This window comes from Schistocerca cancellata, chromosome 6, assembly GCF_023864275.1.
Source record: "Schistocerca cancellata isolate TAMUIC-IGC-003103 chromosome 6, iqSchCanc2.1, whole genome shotgun sequence".
Classification (NCBI taxonomy): Eukaryota; Metazoa; Arthropoda; class Insecta; order Orthoptera; family Acrididae; genus Schistocerca; species Schistocerca cancellata.
This window is the reverse complement of record NC_064631.1, coordinates 602,857,144-602,870,875: the sequence shown is the minus strand read 5'-3', so window position 1 is coordinate 602,870,875 and position 13,732 is coordinate 602,857,144.

Sequence of the window (13,732 nt, the reverse complement as noted above, 5' to 3'; positions counted from 1 at the left end):
AACAGCCAACAGCCCAACACTACAATGGCAGACAACAATGCAAACTAGCCACAGACTGCACAGAGCACAGCCAGTGATATTCATACAGAGCGCTACGTGGCGTTACCAATATAAAAACCTAAACAGCCTACTTACAACAGCTCCTTGTAACAGGCCCCCCTATCTATTGTTTGAGGGTCTACGCTCCCATTATGGTGGGAAAAAACAGACACTATTCTGAACGACGTTCTCCGAGTTCAACAAGTATACCTTTGTGTTCAGACGCTGCACTCGTGTTTTCAGCATGGATTATCAATGAAACTATACAGTGAGCTTTCGTCTGTAGCAGTAATTGTATTAAAATACTAATATGTACTAACTTCAATTCAGCTGAACAATTTGATGCAGCATAAAGCACTAGCCGTTACCTATTCGGTTTTCAGTGTGTGTCTTATCCATGAGGTTCAAAGAATCTTTACTTCAATATGGCCATGTAGGATGACATCAGTGCTCGTAAAAACACGTCCTAGCATATGTACATCTGGAGGTCTGCCACGAACTGATCTTCGTCCATTAGTTACCATAGTACACCAAAAATGTGTACAGCGAGATATGAGAACGGCAGAGTCGATAGCGTTATCTAGACTCACTTTCTATTACTTTCTTAATTAAGTACTTTGATGTCACCGCCTTGAGAAAATTGCACCAAGGCATGTTTCTACGCTATTGCACTTTTTTATTTTTTACTGTAGTACAATAGGTGTGCTCTGGGTACTAAAATAACGATGTAATTTTTAGCGAGGATGAACGTTAGTTGGGTGTTTATGTGTCTAGAGTGGAACAAGAATATTTTATCTGCAGTATATCATCTGCAGCTAATAATGCATTTAGTTGTATATAATTTCTGTGAGGAAACTTATGACTCAGAAGGAAATTGCGATACGATATTGCAAAGCCTGTGTTATTCTGATTACGAGGCAAAGTTCCTTTGCACATGCATGCATGCATTAAATGTAATCGCAGTTGCGAATAAGGACAATTGTCAGCTGTAGAATGGAATGACGACGACGAAAATCGGTGCCGGACCGGGACTTGAACCTGGATCTCCCGCTTATCGCGAACGGTCGCCTTTTTTGGCTATCCAAGCACGACTCACTGGCAGACGAAAACCTCCATATGTCGTCAACTATAAACCTATAACTTTTAAGTACAACGTGTGACCTGTACGGGAATATACACAATGGATGTACGAGCACAGATCGTAGGCGCATGGTTGACGACATATGGTAGTTTGGACCTGGCTGTAGGTTGTGCACGGATAGCCAAATCAGTTCCGCCTCGAGCGCCGAGCGGGAAGGTTCTTGTTTATTTCACTTGCCGCAGCGTCGCTTGCGTGAAGTTTTCCTCGTTAGTGTTGTTTTGTCTGCCGAGTGAGTCGTAGCCTCACTGCTCCGCCTTACTGCCTGTTTGTGTTCGTCTACCTGCAACGGTGCCGGCCGCTCCGCTATGGCTACCATGGTTTCCACTTGTATTCCACGAAAAGGTACTGTGAGCTTTACTTTCGATAAAACACGCCACACGTGCAGCCCGGGTCTCTAGAAATTCATGATTGGCTTGTCGATACAATTCATGTGATGTCTGATCAGGTCCACGCAGCAGACGAGTACGTGTTTCACGTGAAATTTATGGCTCCCCTTCACGTTGACAGATTACTGTCGCGATATGGTTCTCAAGCCCCGTTCAAGTATCACGATAATTCCGTTAGTATGGTGTCACCCGCAGATGCTAAAATTGACTATACCAATGTTCGAGTGTTCAACCTCCCGTCGGAGATTGATGACAACTTTCTAAAGGAGATACTGACTCCTTATGGTAACGTGACAAACGGCCGTCCTGAAAGTTGGCCTACTCAGCACAGATCACAGTGTTATAGTGGAATTCGTTCCGTGGAAATGTATGTCAGACGCAACATTCCATCACATTTATAAGTGTGTGGTTGCCGCGTTCGTGTCATGTATACTGGTAAAGAGGGAACCTGTTTCCAATGTAATGAAAGTGAACACGTTCGGTCTAATTGCCAGCGGACGGTTTTTGTGTTAAAGCCGTCATTAGTGCACTGTCGCAAATTGGCGGTTGCTCATCTTGTTCCTTCCACTCCCGACGTCAGACCTACGTCTGCTTCGGATCATAATGACCAAAAAGTCAGTTTTGATAATCGTGTAACGAGGATCCGCTTTTACCTTCGCGAGAGGTTCAGAATTCTATTGCCCCCAGGATAGAATATATAACAGTGACAAACAAGCGACATCGGACTCAAGATGGTGAGGGTAAGGATTTGGCTGCACCTTCTGCCCCAGCCTCCGCATCGATTGTGTCCCATGCTCCTCTCGATACTACGATACCTCCAATCCGTAGTACGGTAAGTAGCGAAGAAGATTTCTCCAGCATCCCTCCTACTCCGAAGTAGCTCCATCTGAGCTGCCTGTGTGTGGAGAGGGAACGGAGTTCGTCTTCGGCCGCCGACGGTTTTCTGAATTTGCCGCCTACAGTAACTCCCGAAGAGAACAAAATCAGCGACCAAGCGTCGCCTGTTGTATTGGTACTTCCATAGAATGCTTCTGCCTTAGTGAGTGGACCTGCATTACAAGATTCTTGTTCTGAGGGGCAGGAAGCTGTGTCTATGACCACTCCCACACCTCCATCTACAGAGGCCGCCATGTCACGTAGCCGACAGAAACAGCTTACACTACCTACCGTGCAGTGGCGCCTACGCAATCTAAGAAAAAAGGTTGCGATGACAGGGGTTCTGGTCCCCCGATGTTTGATTCATCTGTGGACTCCGAAATGGACCTTGACTCTCAGCTGTCAACCTAATTCTGCTCGGTACGTTCCGTACATTCCTGTATAGCTTGTAAGTAGGCTGTTTAGGTTTTTATGTTGGTAACGCCACGTAGCGCTCTGTATGAAAATCACTGATTGTGCTGTGTGCAGTCTGTGGCTGATTGGACTCATCGTTGGAATATATGCTATTGTAGTGTTGGCCAGTTGGATGTGAACAGCGCGTAGCGTTGCGCAGTTGGAGGTGAGCCGCCAGCAGTGGTGGATGTGGAGAGAGAGAGATGGCAGAGTTTTGAGAGGTTACTATAAGCGGACGATCTGGACGTGTGTCCGCCAGAAAAAGGAAATTTGTAAAGATGAATGTAATGAATTGATAGATATATACGTGATGACTTTTGAACACTATTAAGGTAAATACATTGTTTGTTCTCTACCAAAATCTTTCATTTGCTAACTATGCCTACCAGTAGTTAGCGCCTTCAGTAGTTTGAATCTTTTATTTAGATGGCAGTAGTGGTGCTCGCCGTATTGCAGTAGTTCGAGTAACGAAGATTTTTGTGAGGTAAGTGATTCATGAAAGGTATAGGTTATTGTTAGTCAGGGCCATTCTTTTGTAGCGATTATTGAAAGTCAGATTGCGTTGCGCTAAAAATATTGTGTGTCAGTTTACTGTTGATCAGAACAAGAAACGAAAGAAATGCCTGAGCACGTCCAATTTTGCTCAGCTGTTTGAAAATGAAATAACGTAGAGGTTTTCCAGCATTGACATTTATAAATTTTTCTAAGGGGGTGTTACAAGCTATGATCAATTACCGAAACCTACACATTCCTTTCAGTAAATGTTGATCGTGTGGAATCAGAATTGCGATTGGTTTCGCTGCGTCAGCTCATTTATGACTCATGTGCGGACATAGTCTTCTTACAGGAGGTGTTATTTTGGCAATTCTCCTTATCTGGTTTTCATTTGATCTTTAATAATGTAGCACCCGAATATTCTACGGGGATCGCCTTATTCTTCTTCGAAGGCATTCCTATTGCTGAGGTGGTAATGTTGGATTCTGGCAGGGTCATGGGTTGCCAACTTTTCAATCTTACCATTTTTATATGCCTCTTCTGGCACTGAACACGTAGTGGATCGTTCGCGTTTTTATGAAGAGGAAATTGTTTAACTGCTGCGTAAGAGTCCTCCGGGTATTCCGTTGGGTGGTAATTTTGACTGTGTTTAGCGTGCTGCAGCTCAATCTTCAAATTTTAATTTCGTTATGAATTACATGAATTAATCCGCTCCTTGCGCCTGAAAGACGTCTCGATACGTAAATACCCGACTTTAGTTAAATTTACCCACTGTACTGCGACTTCTAGTAGCAGATGAGATAGGTTTTACTTATCAGACTGTATGCACTATTGTGTTCTTAATGTTGAAGTCATCCCAGCTTTCTTTACGGACCACTGTGTGTGTGTGACTTCAACTCTCGATCTTGAACGGCAACCAGTCAAATTGTTTCGCACTCAGTGGATGTTGGACTTCGCTCACCTAGCTGACCCCTCTCTCGATGACGCGATGCGAGTCGTGTGGGAGTGTACTCTACGGTCCACTGGTAAATACTCTTCCATCCTAGAGTGGTGGACATAGCTGGCAAAACAGAGGCTTAGGCAAAATTTGATACTTTTCTGTGCTACCAAAGCGCGAGACTTTCGGAGAACTCACGAATATTAGTATTCTGTCTTGCGTGCTGCTGCGGATTACGCCCCTCTGCGAATTGCGGATGTTAGGGTTTGTAAAGGCAAACTTGTTGACCTTTAAGAGAATACAAATGGAAGGTTTGAAAATGCGATCCAAGCTACGTTCACAGATGACAGAAGAACTGACTTCCTTATATCATATGCTTCGGCATCAGACCCGTCACCGACGCACTTGTATTCATTCTCTCACGACAAACAATGGACGTATCGTAATGGAGCACGCTGATATAGTGTGCGTTTTACACCATACTATATAGACATCTACGAAATAGATGAGTCCAGTGAAACCTACGACCCTCTGGTCAGCATCTTGGGTACGATAATTACACCTGAAAGTAATGAAATGCTCTTAGTTGTTTTTCACCCTGAGGAAGTTTACAAACTTATTTGAGATCCCCGGCTCTGGATGGACTCCCTAAGGAATTTTACTTGCTCTTTTGGCCACTGCTGGGTGCTACCTTTACGTCCCTCTAAGAATGAAGTGTTGCAGGGTAGAGTAGTTCTGACCTCGTTCAAAGTGGGAAAAACTGTTTTAATACCGAAACGCCCTGGACAGGCTCCCCCTGATAGCTTTCGCCCTATTAATTTGTTAAATTTTGACTATAAGGCTGTGGCGAAGGCAGTTAATAGTAGGATGTCGGCTCTGATGGAGATGATTGTTGCAAAACATCAAAGCTGCGTACCTGGTCGTACCATTGTTACCCCTACAGTCGAGTGTCGTGACGTAATTTCGGTTGCTGCTGTAAAGTCCGTCCCTTGTGCCCTTGTTTTTCTAGACTTTGATAAAGCATTTGATCTTGTTAATCACGACTTTTTGCTTAGAGTCTGGGGGCAGTTGGTTTTACTGTTGACTCACAGCGAATGCTCTCAAATCTGTTCACGGGTATTTCAGCTGCGATGGTTGTTAATGACAGACTGGCTCCCGCGTTAAATATCCGACGGTGAGAGTCTCAAGGAAGCCCGCTGTCAATGACTTTGTATGTGTTGGCTCTGGAGCTCCTACTTCGATTGCTGCTGGCATCCCAGCGGAAAGGTTGGACGCTTTCCGGAGGGACTATAGCTGTTCGTGCCTACACGGATGACGTGATGGTCCTACTCCGCAGTCCTGCAGAGATACCTCGACTGAAGGCTGTAATCGATGATTATTGTCGGAGTTCAGATGCACTACTTAATGAAGGTAAGTGCAGGCTTATTATTTCCCGAGGTTTTGATGATGCGGTTGTTCCATGGGCTACAGCAGTGGATTGGCATACGTCTCTCGGTACATCATTGGTCGTTCTCCACTCAAAATAGCGACGATCAACTGGAAGTCTGCTACGGAAAAAAATTCAGGGAGCGATAATAGGGCATGAAAGGCGTTCTCTTACTCTGCTCCAGAAAGGCCGCATGCTGGATACGTATGTCTTACCCAAATCTTATTACGTGGGCCAAGTTTATCCGCTTCCCTCGATGATTGGGAAGAAACTACAATTGTCTGGTCGTTTCTTATGGAAAGACATATCCTTTGCTTACGGTGCGAGGTGGTCACGAAGCCACGTTCCTTTGGTGGTTGGGCCTGGCTGATAGACGAAGAACGACGTAGATACTGCAATGAGACGACTGTTTTGACGATGAGTCAAGAAACTGACACATTCACGTATCGTTTATTTTACCGTCCCCGTCCTGCTAGTCTTGAACCCCAGATTGATGTTAGTTGCATAAATTGTAAGTTAAAACACATTCGTGACTTCTAACTTGCGGTGAGCAATTTAGGAGCAGACATTTTATGGAGACCCGTTCTCACCACGAAATTCCTAAAGACTTGTTGGGAAGCAGTCCATTGCCCGAACCTCGTTGAAAGAGGTACAACATTCTGGACAACAGTTTGGTTGAATATTAGACTTACGATTTTTCCGATGCGCACAGCGTCCTCGTGGTATAAGGTAGTAAATAACTTGTTTGCAACGAAGGAGCGACTTTTCCGTATTGGGCTTAGCGACACGTATTTATGTAGTCGTTGTACATCTACAGATAACATACATCGCTTTACTTGTGAAGGTCATATGGCAAATTGATCTTGGATTGGGAAACAGTCTTCCTTACTCGATCTTCTGAGACTGAATACACTACGGACATCATATTGCACCCAGACTCTTCCTTCTTTCCACGGTCGAAAACCCATACCGTTATTTTTGTAAAGTTAACTCTGCTATTATGTCCTCATCTAAGTGGGCTCAAATTTCATCCGTCACAGATTTTTCAGCTGCTGCAAGACGACATATAAAGGGCCAAATATAGTCCGAGATGGGGAGGTCGAGCAGCGCCTGTACCTTGACCTCCTGATTCACCTGACCTCAGTCTCCGGATTTTTCAGTCTGGGGTCACCTCATAAGCAAATCGTGCAGCGCTACCACTGATGCGGTTGAGGAACGGAATAGCGAATTTTACAATCGTGTCCACATTTCAGAGATGATCCGCGGATGTTTGAAAGACTGTGTAACTCACTGCAAAGATAAGTACAGTATTGCATCCAAATGCGACGACACGAGGAACAGTTGTGAGTGAACAGTAAATTACAGTATGTAATATGCTGAAGCAGTAGTGCATTTCATGTTAAGGTAAACCATGAGTGATATTTTAACCCACTTAAATGGAGACTTAATCGAAAAGCTTACATTTCAAACAGATCTGTAGTAACTGAGACAACATTTCACATAGAAGTCAGTGGTGCACATTAACCACGCACTTTTTAATTTTATTTGCAGCCATTTATAAATGACCAGCCACCTTTTCACTAAGAAAGGTTGTATTTTCACAATATGAAATTGTACATATTCGGAATGTGAAACGTATTTGGGTTCTTCTTATTTTAAGTAAGGTTGAACAATATTGCAGCTTAAAATACTTACGGACTTAAGTGTAATTATTAGGTCTACAACTTTGCTTCTGCAGGCATTATTGTGAACAACTAATGAAACATTTGCTATTCAATGTACGGGCTATCGCTGGCCGCTACTTCCTCCCATCGTCTGGGCAGCAGACGAATCCCGCGACGGAAGAAGTGGGCGTCTCTGAGGAGATCCATGAATCGATACAGTTTTGCACTTGGTCACCCTTTTTTTTTTTAAAAAAAGAAGAAAAAAGCTGTGTGCCACTGAACGATGAAAAAAGGTAGTCAGAGGGAGCAATGTCTGGAGTAGGACTTCCCATTTCCACGTTTCCAAGTACATTTTGATGGGTTTAGCGATATGGTGTCGAGCATAGTCATAATGCAGATTCACTTTTTCATGGGTATAGCTGTATTGTGACCGTTTATCTTTCAAGAATCGTCTCAAACGCATCAACTGCTTTCGATAACGATCCCCTGTGATTATTTCCGTCTCTTTCAGTACCTCCGTAGAGATTCTCTCTTTCACCGCCACGCCAGTTTTCGACGAAAAATCATCGTTCTTCAAGCGGTGAAACCATTTTCTGCATATTCTTTCTCCGATAGATGGCTCGCTATATGTTGTCCCCAACATTTTATGAACGACATTAGCAGATTTTGCTTGTTAAGCCAGAAAATGAAAACTTCCCGCAAATGACGAGAGCTGGGCTCGTAAGTTGATATACTCGTATTCAGTCGAGAATAACTTTATAATGAAATTACAAATCGACTAATATTTTGATGGTGTTATGTTTAGAAATGTATAAGTTTATTGTGTGACACTTACCACGTACCACCGGCACGCCAACATGCCGCTACTGCCATCTATTGCAAAACTACAGAAACAAAGTTGTAGACATAACAAGAAACAGAAATACTTAAATTTAACAATTTATGTATAGAAGATAGGAATTTGGGAAGATAGAAAAGAGATTATGATATGTTAACTTCATAATATATTATAAATTAGGAAAATTTTGTGAGGTAACAAGATTCTTGCATTTAAGGAGAAATAAAAGATAACATAAAAGTATATAGAAGTAAAGCTGTGAGGACGGGGCGTGAGTCGTGCTTGGGTAGCTCAGTCGGTAGAGCGCTTGCCCGCGAAAGGCAAAGGTCCCGAGTTAGAGTCTTGGTCCGGCACACAGTTTTAATCTGCCAGGAAGTTTCATATCAGCGCACACTCCGCTGCAGAGTGAAAATCTCATTCTGTATATAGATTTACATTAGAGATCCCATAACCTAGCTGTCTCGGGTGTGAGGACTAGGCAGATCATCGAGCCTGTCACATTGGAGGTAGAGTACAAAATATAACTTACACATTCATCTGATAAATTTATATGTGCAGACGTGTATTTGTATTACTCTTACATTTGTTATAGGGACTCGCAAATAACTCGCAAATGGCTTGTTTGCAGACCGATGTTTACTGGAACGCTTTTGCTTTTACTATCGTATATATTTTCACTCAGGCCACCTTTCGTTATTAGTAACGATACATCCTGTATATTTATAAGGAACAACTCAGAACACTAACAGTTAAAGAGGAAACATGCCACATGCAGCAGTCTTCAAAGATGTAAACACAGAAAAATGCAAAATGATAAAATAACTGGGACAGTTCTTTGCAGTTAGTAAAAAACAGATACTATTTAGTGTGTCTGATAGTAGTCCAGTTTTCGGAAAAGAAATTATCTGATCAACGAAAGGTGCTGAGAGTCGAATACGGTCTATCACCCAGGGAGTCAGTTCCCCGAAGGAGGCTGCCCGATTTCGTCACAGCCCGACGGGCACTTTACATCTTTAAGCTCCTACGTCAGAGGCTTACAATTACGCACGACACAACATTACTGTACGCGGCTGCAGTTTCCATAATCAGAAACACCATATGTCCGTAATTAGTTTGTGTCCATGTGAGCTGGCTTCCGACGCAAGACACTGACGTATTGTCTTTTTCACACAGAATAATATCTCCTGCAACGCATCTTCTGTTTTTAGCCAGTCGACAATATACGGTGTGTCCCACTGGAAAGAGGCCCCACAAACGTGTGTACTGATTCCGATGGACAGTTTGGTGACCAGCATATACCGTCTAAATTATGCACAAAAAGTTAGTGAACAAGATGAAGAGCAGGGGGAACGGTGTTGGATCTTCACGGTGGGGGACGGCCGCCGTTGTCGGAAGGAAAAGTGCCTGACGTGAAAACAACGATTTTCGGCCTTCCCTGAAAAGTCTGTTCGACGTTTATCTCAGGAATGTAGAATGTCACAGAGCTGTGAAGATAGCAAGTTTACAGTTTTTCAGGAGCTGAATGTCAATGACAAAGACAAACGCGCTACCTTTTACAGATGGTTTCAGTAATTTGTTGCTTAGAGGCCAGGAATATTGCAGTACACGCGGTTCTGTGTTGGGGCGTGGTTCCACCTCTCTGGCTGTGTAAACTCTCAGAACATGTTTGGGGTGTAATGAAAATACACATGCCCTGGTCGAGCAACACAGCGCTCAAGAGATTTGCGTGTTCTGTGCAATATCACATCGCCGCATCGTCGGGCCAATTTTTGTTTGTTTTATTTTTTAATTTCTTTTTTTGGAGTCTACTGTGACAATCTCATTTTACATCAAAATATTTCTGGAATTTAAGGACCCGTTGAACGATGAAGAACTGAGCGTCGGCTGGTACCAACATGATGGGGCCACATGCCATTCGTCTCTAGCTACCTTGGCTGAGGACGAATCATTTTTCCCGGCAGAATGATTCCGAAAGGACTGTGGCCCCCAAGATCACCTGATTTAACACCATCTGAATTTCTCCTCTGGGGCGACCCAAAGGCAAGGTCTACAGGAACAAATCACACAAATTGGAACATTTACGAGAGAACATCATCCATGAAATCCAGGAAGAGACACCAGATGTTCTGGCAGCAACTTTCGAAAACCTGCAGCACCGTGTTCAACTGTGTTTACAAGTCGAGGGCGCTCACTTCCAGCACCTTTTGTGATTTGTCTTTATCGCCTCATGAACGAGGTATGATACCTTCATTTCGTTTCATTTCCTGATATTTATACAAAGCTTTTAGATGTAATTTAAGCAAATGTTTGATTGTGGGGCCTCTTTCGAGTGGAACATCCTGTACTTCCGTAAAAAATGGCATTACTTTGAAGAAATTGTTTTCTTGACATCAAAATATGGACACCGTTTTCAAACTGAAGTAAAGGTCTAAGTGAATAATAATGGAAAACAATAATTGCGCTCTCTGTAAGAATTTGTTTCAAGAGTTGCAGACCTCAACTGTTTCCTAACTGTACAACTTCAAAAGTATAAGTACAGGTTGGATCGTTGTAAATTGCTGATATGGGGATGGAATAGAAAATTATGAACACTTAGAAACTTGCATTTTTATTTTTCTCATGTACAATAATGTAAGTTTCTAATTACAATGTTTAAACAGTATATCTGGCAAATGTCTACCTTCACAATCCACGAACTGCCGCAGTCGTTTTCTGAAATTCTCATGCACTCTTTCAAGCATGTCTTCTGGCATTTTTGCAGTTTCAGCCTCAATATTGTTACATAGGTCTCCCAGGGTGTTGGGACGGTTGCAATAAACTTATGACTTCAGGTAACCCAAAAGAAAAATCTCGCCTGGGGCGATCGTGCAGGCCAGTTGAGATCCCCCATCCGAGAGATAAGTCTTCCACGAAACGTCTGGCTCAAAAAATTCGTGGTAATGAACGCCCGCTGTGTGTGCAGTGGCACTGTCTTTTTGAAACCAAGTATGCTGTAATTGCATTGCCTCGAAAGCCAGCTGGAAAAACTCTTGCAGCATAGTTAAGTGGGGATTAGTGACGTGGTCTGAGTGCAGGGGTGTCTGGTGAATTTGCCTGGGGTTCATGTCGCTCCAGTACCGCATATTCTGTTTGTTTACACACCCACTGGGGTGTAAATGTGCCTCATCAGAAAAGAACACATTTGAGTCACGGGGTATGGTTGCAAGCACGTCTTAACAAGATGTTCTTCGTGTTACGTAATCCTGTACTGACACTTGCTGGACCACCCACATTTTACACAAGTGAAAAATTAGTTCATTATGAAGAATCCGGTGGAGAGAACATCTTGAAATGGCGAGTGAAGTGCGTGTTTCCGAGTTGAGCGTTTCGGAGATTGCAGTACTGCTGCTCTAACTCGTTCGACATTTTGTGGTGTTGTAACACCTCTCTCAGGTCCTGTGCTTACAGATGACACATCCCCTGTTGTTATGAATGAATTTTTCAAATTTAAAATTGATTGTCGTCCAGGAAGACAACCGAGTGTTTTTCGCAAACGAAAAGCACGCCGCACTGCAATGATCGAGTGGGAATTCGAGAAATACACTTTAGCACAAAATGAGCGCTCGTCATGTGTCCACTGTATTATCACAACTGAACAACAATTGAATACTAGCCTTCCGTCGGTCACCACGCCCACCCTCCCCTCTATTCGACCAACAGAGCCGCCACAACGTGAATTCTAAAAAAAGCAATTTACCGCACTCCACCCTGTATTAATTAGACTAACAATTCTACGCCTGATCATTGAACTCAAACCTAGCATAATTTCTACTTCGGAAGTGAAATAAATAAAAATTAAAAAAAATATATAATTTGAGTCGATCAAACTCTACAATAAATTGGTTATGTAGATTTAAGATGTAACTAAAACCTCCATACGAAATGAATCTTCGATTGACATAGTACTTGATGTTATTTAAGTGATTACAGAGTCGAGTCAAGTTTACAAAGGACTTGACAGTATTAGTCTGTAAGGTGCGGTTTTGCTTATTCTAGAATTGAGAACAACTGTGTAAGGTGAAATGACAAGTATAATGTCGCAATTTTTCTCACAAAATTAGACACTTTTACACAGTTTTCAACTCGACAACAGCTCAATGGATAACGCAGCTTGCCAACATCAAAAAATGAAATAATTTTATACACAACAATGTTAAATATTATCTCTCTGAAAATTAATCCTAAACACAATATTATGAAACTTTAATTGGAAGTTTATTTACAAAATTGCTCCTTCACATACGTTATGATGTTGGACAGTACTACGAAAATCGTCCGATTCCGGTTCAAAGTTCGGTGCTATTTAGGATGACAATCAAGTCTACCGTGGATGGTTAGTTAAGTGACAAATTTGAGCGTAAGATTACCCAAGGCCGCTCGAGTTTACGCCTCTGCACGCAGTATTGCTGCTGACTGCAAGGGCGCTCTCTCCCTCTGAAATTCCTACGAAACTAATCTGGCCTTTGCTGAACTTTCCAGCAGAAACTTTCCCTATGTTTCTCGATATGCAAGAAAACATGTACTCTGCCCTAGTCTTATTATGTGGCGATATACACGCACATGGTTGGAGCAGCGTGCCCTTTAGTGTCCTCTCAGTTCTCACAAGAGCAATTAACTAATGTGGCTGGTTCGTTTCTCCACAGTTGGAGCTAAAAGTTGCTACAGTTAATTTCTTCTCTTCGTCGTAGAGAGCGTTAAGCGCGCCATTCTGCAGTTGACGCCAGTTTAGAGAAGAGTCCTCGAAAATTTCTCTCGTGTCCTACTCATGGCAGAACTGCCTCCCTCCACTTGGGTTCATTCGTTTCTCACGTCATGGCCCTTTTCGACCAATAGAAGCGTTCCTCTTATTTTGTATAAACTCTCTCTACCAATCGCAATGTCCCTTCTACCAAACTGCATCGAAACTTCAGTATTTTTCTCCTTCCTAGTGCGTTTCCGCCAATCGGAGATTTCGTGCCCATTCTAGATGCCTAAAGTACATTGACGTTTCCGTACCTCACACTCGATGGACGAAAGGCGACACTGGCTCTTGTTTGTATCCCGTTGGAAACGCAGCTTTCCAAAGCTTTTTCTCTGTCCCTTGTGCAGATGTGCCGCTACATGCGGTCCTCTGGCTTGAATCACCTGGCCCGGGGTCACTGACCTTCCTCCTACCACCCCTTTAAGTGGTTTCCGTTGTAACCCCCTCAGTGTGCCTTCGCTACACTGTTGTACAGCTGGCTTTTCAAAACTAAAAGCGACTCGCATTGCCTGTTCCACTTTCTGATTTCTCCATCCACTTCACATTCTATGATGCCGTTAATTTTCAACCCAAGTTTGTCAGTGTTGGGTAAATAATAACAGATCACAATAGTCTTTTCATTTTTTACCCCACTTTTTACACACAATATATTGCAGATTGCTCCTAACTCCGATTCTGAAAATGATGCTTCAAAGAC